The 13,697-nt window shown below is 39.0% G+C and overlaps 1 protein-coding gene across 1 annotated transcript in view; it reads right to left on the reverse strand.

Annotated features, from left to right (window-relative positions):
• Positions 1 to 13,697, reverse strand: part of CPE (carboxypeptidase E) — a 136,110-nt gene that overhangs the window by 105,058 nt on the left and 17,355 nt on the right. The gene's annotated exons all lie outside the window — the stretch shown is intronic.

The raw sequence follows: 13,697 nt of genomic DNA on the forward strand, positions 1-13,697 counted from the left end.
ATTTCTAGTTGATTCCCATTGTTGACTTTTTCAATCTGAGTTCAAATTTGGTGTGCCTGCATTTTAGTTCAGGACCAGAAATTTCCCAGTGTTCGATTGTTTCAAATCCAGAAAAAGGGAAGAAGAGTGTGGCATTTTACATTCCAGATTTCAAAACAACAATCTATTTCCAAAGAAAAAATATCTTTAAAATATTTTTTAAAAACAAGGGTAGTTTTCTCATTTCTGTTTTTCTACTTGCCACATTCCTCGGGTTTTCATATTGACTCCTCTTCAGGGGAGAGTAAATCTTTCTGTGACATATTTACAGGTTTATATTTTAATTTACATGGTGCATTAGGCCATTCTTGCATTACTATAAAGAAATATCAGAGACTGGGTAACTTATACAGAAAAGAAGTTTAATTGGCTCATGGTTACACAGGCTGTACACGCATGGTGCTGGCATCTACTCGGCTTCTGAGGAGGCCTCAGGGAGCTCTTACTCATGATAGAAGTGGGAGCATGCATGTCACATGGAGAGAAAGAGAGCAAGGCAGGGGAGGTGTCACACACTTAATCAGATCTTACGAGAATTCACTCTTCACCAGAGGATGGCATCAAGCCATTCATAAGGAATCTGCCTCTATGATCCAAACACCTCCCAACAGGCCCCCATCTCCAACACTGGCCATTATATTTCAACATGAGATTGGGCAGGGACAAATATCCAAACTATATCACACGGTGTCATGTAACAGGTCAGAATCACTAGAAACACCAACATTCTCTAAGACTGAGTTATGTATCTCAGTAATTCTATATAACTATGAGAATCATAAAGGTTATAAATGGGATCAGTCATTTATAAAATTCAGTCAAAGATCTGAAGAGATAACTAAGCATCTAAGCAGATACTGAGAGAATCAGGCTGAAAATGTTGGCCACCATTATTATTAGCACATTTTACTTCTCTTTCACAAATAAATTGGTACAAAACAGTAGTGGCTTCTTGATCCATAAAGAAGCTTTATGACATCTTTATTAAATATATCTTTTTTTTTTTTTTTTTTTTTTGAGACGGAGTTTCTCTCTTGGTACCCAGGCTGGAGTGCAATGGCGCGATCTCGGCTCACCGCAACCTCCGCCTCCTGGGTTCAGGCAATTCTCCTGCCTCAGCCTCCTGAGTAGCTGGGATTACAGGCACGCGCCACCATGCCCAGCTAATTTTTAGTATTTTTAGTAGAGACGGGGTTTCACCATGTTGACCAGGATGGTCTTGATCTCTTGACCTCGTGATCCACCCGCCTCGGCCTCCCAAAGTGCTGGGATTACAGGCGTGAGCCATCGCGCCCAGCCCTAAATATATCTTTTTGATGTAAATATTTTACAAACTTCTGAAGAAAGAACTGATAGACAAATAAAACAATCTGTTCATTTATCACCTTTCCCTAATTATCCTTTCCTCTTCATTCCATGGTCACCACACCCGTCCAAGTCCTCCTCAAATTATGCCGGCATTACTTTAACAACCTTTCGCCCAGCCTTCCTGCCTACTTTTAACACATTTGGTTTAATGTTAAAATAACTAACTTTACTACACCACCGCTTTCCACGGAATCATTTCATGCTTACAGGACTGCAGAAGCCCCTGTTACCCAACACAGTATCTAAATTCTGTCCAGCTTTCAGGGTCTCATATATTGTGGTATCACCCAATCTTTCGAAAAGTATTTCATGTTCCCCCATACATGAACCCTCCTCCACTCAGGAAGACAGATGTTCTACAAGACAAGAAATAACAGGAGGAGAATAAGGTTTGGGAAATAATAATAGTTTCTACTATTCATGAAGTGTATGTTGTGTGCCATGAATTGTGCTTAGCACATAAACCTTATGTGACAGGTGTTATGATTTTACAGAGTGGAAGCCGAGCCATAGAGACTTTCTTCTTTAAGATGATTAAGCTATTAAATGGCAGAGCTGGCAGCCTTATGTCTCACTCTAATGCTCAAGTTTTTGTCCACATGTTAAGTTTCACTTACAGTAAAGTTGTGCTAGGCAGGTGGATATGCCAATCTGAAGCTCGGGGGGAGAAACAAGGGTAATATTTTTCCATTGCTGGCTTCTAGTTAACTGCATCTGTTGTTATGAATGAGCTTGTCTCTGGAAAATGTATGTAACGAGGAGAAGAAACCAAGAACAGAACTCTAAGCAATGGCACCACTTACATAGTGGACAGAAGAGAAGGCCTCAGGAAAGACTGAGAGGGTGTCAGGAGAACCAGAAGAATTATCCAGCACAAATCAAAGAACCAGAGTTTCAAGACACACTAAAGGAGAGTAATCAGCTCTATAAAGAAAAAAAATATCAAATAAGGTCAGGTAAGAGAAAGATTGAAAACTGCTCATTAGAATTAGTGGTTAAGAGCTGGGATAGCCGGGCGCGGTGGCTCAAGCCTGTAATCCCAGGACTTTGGGAGGCCGAGGCGGGTGGATCACGAGGTCAAGAGATCGAGACCAGCCTGGTCAACATGGTGAAACCCCGTCTCTACTAAAAATACAAAAAATCAGCTGGGCATGGTGGCGCGTGCCTGTAATCCCAGCTACTCAGGAGGCTGAGGCAGGAGAATTGCCTGAACCCAGGAGGCGGAGGTTGCGGTGAGCTGAGATCGCGCCATTGCACTCCAGCCTGGGTAACAAGAGCAAAAACTCCGTCTCAAAAAAAAAAAAAAAAAGAGCTGGGATAACTGATAATTTATCATCCGGACCAGGACAGTTTTGAGGATGAAAGAGGGCTCTATTAACAAATACCCCAGAAACACCGAGTATGGTGCAAACTGAGACATAAGGTCACCCTATTAAGAAGTCACTAGTGCCCTTTGTGAAAACCATTTGAAAAGAGTAATGCAGTGACCGCCACAAGGATGTGAGTTCAGGAATGAATGTGTGTTGAAAATAGTATGTAATCTTTCAAAAAGCTTATTTTATTCCTTCTTTCCTCCCACTGTTTCACTTGACTAGGCTTTAAAAAAGAAAGGCTTAGTTTGATGAATGGGTGAGAAAAATGGTGAGTATTAGAAGTGAAACTGCCCTTCATGTACTCCTTATCCATTTGCTTGACTTCATCCTCTTGACTACTGAAGCTACTTCCCCAAATGTCCCCAATGACTTCCTATCAGTGCTGGGAGTGAATGACCCTTCCTGTATCCTCAACTTGCACAGCATTTGACATCGTCATATGCCCCCAGTCCTATCTTGAGACTACAGCTCTGAATTACACCTACTAATTCTCTTTCTCTGACTGCATCTCTCTGTTCTCTTCTTGCTCATTTAATCTTAAAAAGGTTGGCATGTTCTAAGTCTCTGCCTGATATACTTTCTCTCCTTTGTCTATTCTCCCTCCTTCAGTGGTCTTATGCTCATCACCATTTTCTCCGTCACCACTCAAGCAAATGACCCCTAAATCTTTTCCTCTGTCCTGAAATTCTGCCATGAAATGATTTTTGTTTTAAACTGATGGCTGTATATCTTTCTCCAGGTGGTGGATCCACAACACCTCCCTAAATATGTCAAAAGCATACAATATCTTTTTCTTAAATTAGCAACTCACAAATGGTCTATTTCTATTAACTCCCAAACAAATGAAGTATAAATCCTCAGTCTAGCATTTAAGGATATTCATGATATGGCCAAAAACTACTTGTAAAGATTTTGCTTCCTGTACTTGTACAGCAAGCTCTAAGCACAAAGTGCTCTGCTATTATCCTCTGAACATCACCTTGGAACCCAATCTTAAAGGAGCTGGGATTATAACATCAATGAATGCTACTGTTGCTCCTAGAATTCTCTTCTCTCTTCTACACTGGACAAGATTAAGCCAATCAGTAGTCTTCATGAGTATCCTTATTAAATGTGTCCTCCATTCTTCAGTCTCAGACTTCACTTTATATTACTTTAAAGGTACTTGCAATTTTCTGTCCTTTCATAATGTGTGCATGTGTCTCATCCTCCCTACTATATCGGAAACTCCTTAATAAGAGGGTTTGTGGCCACGTGTGGTGGCTCACGCCTGTAATCTCAGCACTTTGGGAGGCCAAGGCATGTGGATCACATGAGTTCAGGAGTTTGAGACCAGCCTGGCCAACGTGGTGAAACCCTATCTCTACTAAAAATACAAAAATTAGCCTGTGTGGTGGTGCCTGTAATCACAGCTACTGGGAAGGTTGAGGCAAGAGAATCACTTGAACCTGGGAGGTGGAGGTTGCAGTGAGCCAAGATAGCGCCAGTGCACTCCATCCTGGGTGACAGAGTGAGACTGTATCAAAAAAAAAAAAAAAAAAAGAAGGTATGTCTTTTCACAGATGTACAACAGGTATTTATTGTTTAGAATCAACAGTTATAATTAGTAGAATAGATGCATTTGACATCTTAATACATGTTACTTGAAAATCTATTATTTTTATCATCCTTAAAAGTAAAAGAAAAACGGATAGCTATTTACGCTCTGATATATTCAACATCCTCAGTAATCATTATTTTAAAACTATATCTCGGTTTGTGAACATATAATGTGAGAGAACAGTTTGTCAAGTAGATTAATTTTTAGGTACATCAAGATTAATATGATCATTTAGTAAAGTATATTTAGGCAATTAAATTTTTAGAATATAAGTAAGTTCAACAGCAAAATCTTGTAATGCCTAGTGTCAAAGCCTACATTTGTGAATGAATTGGTTATAATAGGTTGTGATTGGAAGTGGAACTTCCTGCAAAACCTATTTTTAACACCTCAGTGTATATCACCTGGTATTCTTTGTCTAACAGAACTGTACCTTTAAATACAGCTAATGCCAGATGGTCTCCTCAATAAAAAACAGCAGGAGGCAACATATTAATGCCACTCAACAAGCAAGTCTGCAGCCAGCCAGCCAATGAAATCAGTCTTCAGTTGCTAAGCCGTTCTGTCACCATGACAACACCTACTTCAGAAAAAATATTGGATTTTCAAGTCAAATGAGCCACCCACCTTAAAATTCCAGATCCTCCAAGCTATGATCACCAGATACTTTAGTTAAAATAACTGCTTAGATTTTTTCCATTGACCTAAAATCAGGGCTGTCTTGAAAAGCCATTTGCCTTTCCATTTTTAAATATTTATTTACTCTCAGTTTCTAAAAGTCTTGATTTTCTAGATGAACATACTCCATTTAAATGTGTGTGTATGCATATGTATACACACATTTGTATATATGTACATGTATGTATATATGTATATATACATATGTATATGCATGTATATATGTGTGTATATGTGTGTGTACACACATATACACACAAATGCACTTGTAGGCTAATAGTCCTAAATATTTAAAAAATCTTAATGTCTCAGAAAATTGTCACTGGTACATGCTCTTATCAATCTTTTACTAATATTATATCTTATTTAAATAAGCAATTAATAAAATAGGTTAATTAATTAATTAGGTTAATTAATTGATTGAAATCAGAATATTATTTTTGTTACCAGTCTCTAAATTATCTAATATGAATGTTCAAAATAACATTAAAACTTTGGTGGGGGGGTTGGGATTTTTTTTTTTTTAGAAATGGGGACTTGCTCTGTCACTCAAGCTATGTACAGTGGTGCAATCATAGCTCATTGCAGCCTCCAACCCTGGGTTCAAACAATCCTCCCGCCTTAGTCTCTGGAGTAGCCAGGACTATAGGCGTGCGCCACTATGCCAGGCTAATTTTTTTTTTTTTTTTTTTTTTTTTTAGAGACCAGGTCTTGCTCTGTCACCCAAACTGGTCTCAAACTTCTAGCCTCAAGCAATCCTCCCATGTTGGCCTCCCAAAGTGCTGAAACTACAAGCACAAGCCACCATGCCTGGCCAAAATTTTGCTAATACAGTTCCATTTTTAAGTGGAAATGATTATTTGTCCTATAAAAGGGAGATAATCCTCTTTTAGCTGATGAAATGCAGAGACTCTAAAATAATATTGGGAAATACATTGTATAATCAAGAAAAGATGGTGGAACGGATGCTTATTTTGAAAACATAGAAAGAGAGTGTCTAAGAACATGGCAGCAGCTTCCACTCAAGTCACATGGTAAGAAGGAACAGTTCCCCCAAAAGGGAAGAGAGGTGCTAATCTCAGAGAGGATGAAGACACAATAAATAGTTGTCTAACATACTGAATTGTGTAGTTGTTTAAGAATGTAACTATATATACATACATATCCTAATCTTACTTTTGCCACTTACAAACCTGTGGTGTTAAATAAATCATTTAATCTCTCTGGGTCTCAGTTTCCTAAGTTATAGAATGTGGATAATTATAGTTTAAATCCCAAATGGTTTGTAAGTTGTGCCTTTAAACATCGCTTGGCATATATCAAGCATTGTATAAGTGTGAGCAATAATATAAAGTTCATATGCTTTCCATAACATATAAACATTTTTCCTTGGCATTTCTATTTCATCTTTAAACTTTATTTTCTAACTTTCTCTGTGTTTTAATGCATTTTGTTTTCAGTTGGCTTCACTTTCTTCTTTTGATTTTATTTTAATTTTTATTATTTGCTGAAATAAGTTCTCATTCCATCGACCAGGCTGGAGGTCAGTGATGTGATCCTGGTTCAGTGCAGCCTCCACCTCCTGGGCTGAAGCCATCCTCCCACCTCAACCTCCTGTGTAGCTGGGACTATAAGCGCATACCACCACACCTGGCTAATATTTTGTAATATTTTTGTGTGTGGAGACAGGGTTTCGCTATGTTGCTTAGGCTGGTCTCAAACTCCCTGGCTAATATTTTGTAATTTTTTTGTGTATGGAGACAGGGTTTCGCTATGTTGCTTAGGCTGGTCTCAAACTCCCTGGCTCAACTCCTGCCTCAGCCTCCCAACGTGCTGGGATAACAAGCATAAGCCACCACACCCAACCTTCTTCTTGAATCTTAAATATTATATTTCCGCCTATCTTATTCTTTTTCAATAATCTCCATTATCCTTTTTTTTTTTTTTTTTGACAGAGTCTGGCTCTGTTACCCAGGCTGGAGTACAGTGGCAAAATCTCATCTCACTGCAACCTCCACCTCCCAGGTTCAAGGTGTTCTCCTGTTTCAGCCTGCAGAGTAGCTGGGATTACAGGTGTGTGCCACCACACCCTGATAATTTTTGTATTATGTAAAGATGGAGTTTCACCATGTTGGCCAGGCTGGTCTCAAACTCCTGATCTCAAGTGATTTGCCTGCCTTGGCCTCCCAAAGTTCTGGGATTACAGGGAGGAGTCACCATGCCCAGCCTATTTTAATTTCTTACCTGCTATTTCCAACATTTGATGCTTCACTTTTTTCGATCTATCTCAAAGTCAAGTTGTGAGAATTACACAGAGAGACCCCAGGCCACAAAGCATGGTGGGTCATAACAGCAGTTCTTTCGCCGCCCAATGGATTCCCTAGCCCCATTAAAGATGACTCCAGAAATGGATTCAGTAATACAGCATATCTCCCAGGGACCAAAGACCTCACTGTGCAAAGAGCAAGTGTGATTATCTGAAATGTATTTTTAAATGAAATCTTTGCTATTTCAACACACACGTATCCTTTTTCCTTTAGAGGGGCGAGAAAAGAAAGAGGGCAAAGCAAATGGAACTTCTTTAGGGCAACTCCTTGTTTCGAGAGAAAAAAGTTGCAGTGATCTTAGAATAACTGATTGGATAAAAGCCAATTTTAGTTATTGTTTACTTAAGAGAAGGGAGAACTCCTCTTCATATCAGAATTAGCCCTGCCCACACAGGTGAGATTGGGTTCACAAACCATTCACAATAAGTGTTTTGTTTTGCGGGTTTTTTTGTAATTCTAATTCCGAAATGCTTTGAGCATCTACATGTTATGCGTGTGCCCAGTGAGCATTCTCTGAGGGTTAAAAAACATTTCCCAACTATCCTGTACAATTCTCTACTTGTGAATTATCATGTAATACCTTTGAACTACAAAGAATGTGGAGAATTTATGATTTCAAGTTTTATCCTGTATTATTTAGTTTCTAAGCTGAATATATATTTAACAGAAGGCAAGAAAGAAGATGAAATGTGGTTCACACTTTTTTCATCAATTTATATAAGATAACCTGGAAAAGAATCTTTAAAAGTCATTTTTATTAGTCTGTCAAAGAAATGGCTGCTAATAAAAGTTCCCAATCAAATCATTACCATTACTATGCAGTGACCCTTGGCATAGGTAGAATTTTCTTTCCATCTCTTGCTTCCTAATCTCTTACTTGACTAGGCTCTGGACTCCCACTCTCATTAATACTCAAGGTTAGCTCTGTGCACAGGTCAAATGTCAAATGGAGAATTAAAGCAATTGTCTGAATAATTCAGACTTAATACTTTCACCAGAAATAATATTATAATCAAAATAAATTTTACCCCAAATTAACCGTGACGTTATCTCCAGTCTTTTCATTGCATTATTATCCATTTCCTGCTCATATGAGACCACATCCTTCTACACAAACATCAGCCAGAAGACATTGGAATATTTCGCTTGCTAATATCCTGACTATAAATGACCAACAGAATTCATCAACTAATCATCTTGGTGGAGTTTCTCATAGAACAAAACTCGAAAGAAAAAAACTTCATCCACATGTATATCATATATTCTTAAGTTCCTACAATAATGTATAGCACTATGTTCTGTCCAATAATGAAGAAGGCGCTTCATTCCAAATATAGGTCCTTTACATATAACTTCATTTTAATAAAGGCTGTTCATTAAACATGCAATATGTTATCAGTGATTCTTATAACATTTTAACATGTTTCATAAAACTTTCACAAATATGGAAATAAAGTCCTTTGAGAAACTGTGTGATGACTGTTGGTTTGGAAAACATTCTCAAAAAATATGTGATTCCCTGCAAATAACATTTTTCACATCAAAAGAAATGTTTAATAGGAACAGAGTCTTGCTATTTTGCCCAAGCTGGTCTCAAACTACTGGGCCCAAGTAATCCTCTCCACTCAGTCACATTAAAATTTAATGCAGGCACTGAACAGATCAACACAAGTATGATTTTTTAAAAGGAAACCACACCCAATTTCAGTTATTTATGTTATTCACCCCTAACTTCCAGCGACACAACACAATTCATTCTGTGTGGCGCACATAACCAAGGGTTGCCCTTGCACACCACAGCACCCTTCCCAGAGGCCCACTCCCAATGGTTATGTTCTCTTAGAACCAGGATTCCCAAATGATCAGTCATGTGGGAGATGCCACACACTGTGGTGTAGTGGGTATCTGATCTTTGCTAATAAGTTTTCATAATTGTATTGTAACTTACATGGAACTGTCCTTCTTTGGGCAATCTTGGATTTTACCAGTCTCTATCTCGAAGCAAGATAAAGCACTTCATCCCATCTCCCAAAGTAACTCACGCCACAAATCATTATGGAGCACTGTAGATCTGCTGATGTCCCCATCCTTTATTTCTGTTTCCCCAAAGTTTCTCTTGAGCCACCAGCCCTTAAGTCTTTCTCTTCTCTCTCGCTGACTCTCTACACAGCCTCCAAACAAGTCTCTCTCCTTTTTATCCAATTTAACTCCTCAGCCTTCCTAAAGGCCCAGCCCTCCAAAAAGTTCATCAGAGCAGTCTTCCAACAAAAGCTTGTTTCTTCCTAGAGAATGGATTTTACTGCCAAGAAAAACAACATTCTCTGTATGTACTTAAAGTATACTGGAGTGATTGATTTCAATGCTTTCCTGATTTTTTGCCACCCTAGGCTCTGTCTATCCACCTCCAGTACACCCATACCCATTTACAGCACACAGTTCAAGAAGCTCTACTCGTAAGGACTTGAAAACATACTGATAAGTTATATTCCAGTAACTCCCTCACAGACTTCATGAGCTAATAGCTCATAACCCTCCATGACTAATACGAAATAGTTGGCCGGGCGCCGTGGCTCAAGCCTGTAATCCCAGCACTTTGGGAGGCTGAGGTGGGTGAATTACGAGGTCGAGAGATCGAGACCATCCTGGTCAACATGGTGAAACCCCGTCTCTACTAAAAATACAAAAAAATTAGCTGGGCATGGTGGCACATGCCTGTAATCCCAGCTACTCAGAAGGTTGAGGCAGGAGAATTGCGTGAACCCAGGAGGCGGAGGTTGCGGTGAGCCGAGATCGCGCCATTGCACTCCAGCCTGGGTAACAAGAGCGAAACTCCGTCTCAAAAAAAAAAAAAGAAGAAGAAGAAAGAAAAAGAAATAGTTACGTTTGGGGTCAAAAAAAAAGAAAGAAATATGGCTGGGCGCCGGTGGCTCAAGCCTGTAATCCCAGCACTTTGGGAGGCCGAGGCAGGTGGATCACGAGGTCGAGAGATCGAGACCATCCTGGTCAACGTGGTGAAACCCCGTCTCTACTAAAAATACAAAAAATTAGTTGGGCATGGTGGTGCGTGCCTGTAGTCCCAGCTACTCAGGAGGCTGAGGCAGGAGAATTGCTTGAACCCAGGAGGCGGAGGTTGCAGTGAGCCGAGATCGTGCCATTGCACTCCAGTCTGGGTAACAAGAGCGACATTCTGTCTCAAAAAAAAAAAAAAAAAAAAAGAAAGAAATAGTTATGTTTTTTTCTCTATCTGCATACATTGTTACAGGAAATACTCTAAGAAGAATGTCCAACTATATATCAGAAAATGAGTTCCAAGCCTCCTGTGGGCTTCAAAACCATGGGCAGGTTGTTTAATCTTTCTCTGAAGCTCAACTTAATCATCTATAAAATGAGAGTGCTCCTTCTAGCTGGGAAAAAGACTTCTATAATCCTAATGTTTCACAATTCTATGGAACACTAATGAAGATTGGGTTTAACATCAGGAGTAATTCAAAATAAATTTACCCTAATCAAAAACCTATAATTGGAAAAATTAGTTAAATACTAAATATTTCTGTGTAGTGAATTTCTCTCCCAAAAGCATCTGACGAACTGCATGATCACTATTCAAGTGTTAGACAAATGCAGCTGGATGAATGATCTAAAACAGCTGCCAAAGCATGGAGAAAAGCTATGGGCTGAATTCTCCTTCAATAACTCAAACGACATTGCTTTTCTTGTCCTTGTTCTTATTTTTGTGGGTTTTTACAAAACATAGTTTCTGAATTACATAGTCGGAACAGAAGACTAATTGAGCTATACTTAACTGCTGGAAATTAGCCTAACAAAATCAAAATTACATAACATCTTTTTACTCCGTGGCTTACTAGAGAGTGTTCAATAATAGCTAACTAGGGAGGAAAAGTGTTAGTAATCAGTTGTTGCTAATTACAATACAATCTAGTATATGCTTAATATGTTTATAATTATATACTATATAACCATAAGTTTAATTTATATATATATTATTTATATACATGATATAACAGATGATATATGTACCACATAACTATGTTCCATTAACGTGAAATTTTCATTTACAGAAAATTCTCATTTTAGAGAATGCAGTTTGAGGGTGTTGTCTTTTGAGGATGATTTCCCTCATCAAGACAATAAAACCATTTGGGATGGAGCTTATACTAGGATAAACTCCATTATGATATTATATATAAATATATAATGAAATATTTGTAATATTTCATTATATATTTATAATGGCATTATAATAGCATACTATTTATACTACATGGAATGATATAAATATAATATATAGTAATATAAGCATCATTATATTTATATATCATACATTATATTATATATATATACTAATATATGTAAATATATAATATACATATATACTATATATAAGTATATTTATATTTAGCTCCATTCCAAATAGTTTTACTGTCTTGATGAGGGAAATCAGCTCCAAAGGACAACACCCCCAAAACTGCATTATCTAAAATGAAAATTTTCAGGCCGGGCGCAGTGGCTCAAGCTTGTAATCCCAGCACTTTGGGAGGCCGAGGTGGGTGGATCACGAGGTCGAGAGATCGAGACCATCCTGGTCAACATGGTGAAACCCCGTCTCTACTAAAAATACAAAAAATTAGCTGGGCATGGTGGTGCGTGCCTGTAATCCCAGCTACTCAGGAGGCTGAGGCAGGAGAATTGCCTGAACCCAGGAGGCGGAGGTTGCGGTGAGCCGAGATTGTGCCATTGCACTCCAGCCTGAGTAACAAGAGCGAAACACCGTCTCAAAAAAAAAAAAAAAAAAGAAAAAAAAAAGAAAATTTTCTGTACATGAAAATTTCACATGCTAATGGAACATAATTATGTGGCACTATGTTTATTGAATGCTTATATGTCATCACATTCAGAACAATGAAGAAAAAGACACAAGAAGTGTGAATGTTTTTTTATTTTTAGGTTTTGGGGTACATGTGAAGAACATGCAAGATTGTTGCATAGGTACACACATGGCAGTGTGATTTGCTGCCTTCCTCCCCATCACCTGTATCTGGCATTTCTCCCCATGCTATCTCTCCCCAACTCCCCATCCCCCACTGTCCCTCCCCTATTTCCCCTCTACAGACCCTAGTGTGTGATGTTCCCCTCCCTGTGTCCATGTGTTCTCATTGTTCAGCACTCACCTATAAGTGAGAAACATATGGTGTTTGATTTTCTGCTCCTGTGTCAGTGTGCTGAGAATGATGGTTTCCAGGTTCATCCATGTTCCTACAAAGGACATGAACTCATCGTTTTTTATGGCTACATAGCATTCCATGGTGTATATGTGCCACATTTTCCCTGTCCAGTCTATTATCGATGGGCATTTGGGTTGGTTCCAAGTCTTTGCTATTGTAAACAGTGCTGCAATGAACATTCGTGTGCATGTGTCCCTATACTAGAATGATTTATAATCTTTTGGATATATACCCAGTAATGGGATTGCTGGGTCAGATGGAATTTCTGTTTCTAGGTCCTTGAGGAATCGCCACACTGTCTTCCACAATGGTTGAACTAATTTACACTCCCACGAACAGTGTAAAAGTTTTCCTATTTCTCCACATCCTCTCCAGCATCTGTTGTCTCCAGATTTTTTAATGATCGCCATTCTAACTGGCGTGAGATGGCATCTCAGTGTAGTTTTGATTTTCATTTCTCTAATAACCAGTGATGATGAGCATTTTTTCATGTTTGTTGGCCTCATGTATGTCTTTTCTTGTAAGGTGTCTGTTCATATCCTTCACCCACTTTTGAATAGGCTTGTTTGAATGGTTTTTTACTAGCTTAGAACAAAATCCTCTCTGACTTTCCATATCTTACACAACTTTTAAGTCCTGCTCAAATCTCCATCTCCTTCTGAAGGGTTTCCCTTGCACACCTCTCTTACAACTCCCTGAAGAATCAGAGTGACTACCTTAGTACCAATTACTTGGTAAAATACTGTTGTTTCTTGCTCCCTTTTGAAATACCTCTTCGCCGGGCGCAGTGGCTCAAGCCTGTAATCCCAGCACTTTGGGAGCCTGAGGCGGGTGGATCACGAGGTCAAGAGATCGAGACCATCCTGATCAACATGGTGAAACCCCATCTCCACTAAAAATACGAAAAATTAGCTGGGCATGGTGGCACGTGCCTGTAATCCCAGCTACTCAGGAGGCTGAGGCAGGAGAATTGCCCGAATCCAGGAGGCGGAGGTTGCGGTGAGCTGAGATCGCTCCATTGCACTCCAGCCTGGGTAACAAGAGCGAAACTCCCTCTCAAAAAAAAATA

The sequence above is a fragment of the Saimiri boliviensis genome, chromosome 3 (assembly GCF_048565385.1).
Source record: "Saimiri boliviensis isolate mSaiBol1 chromosome 3, mSaiBol1.pri, whole genome shotgun sequence".
NCBI classification, from domain to species: Eukaryota; Metazoa; Chordata; class Mammalia; order Primates; family Cebidae; genus Saimiri; species Saimiri boliviensis.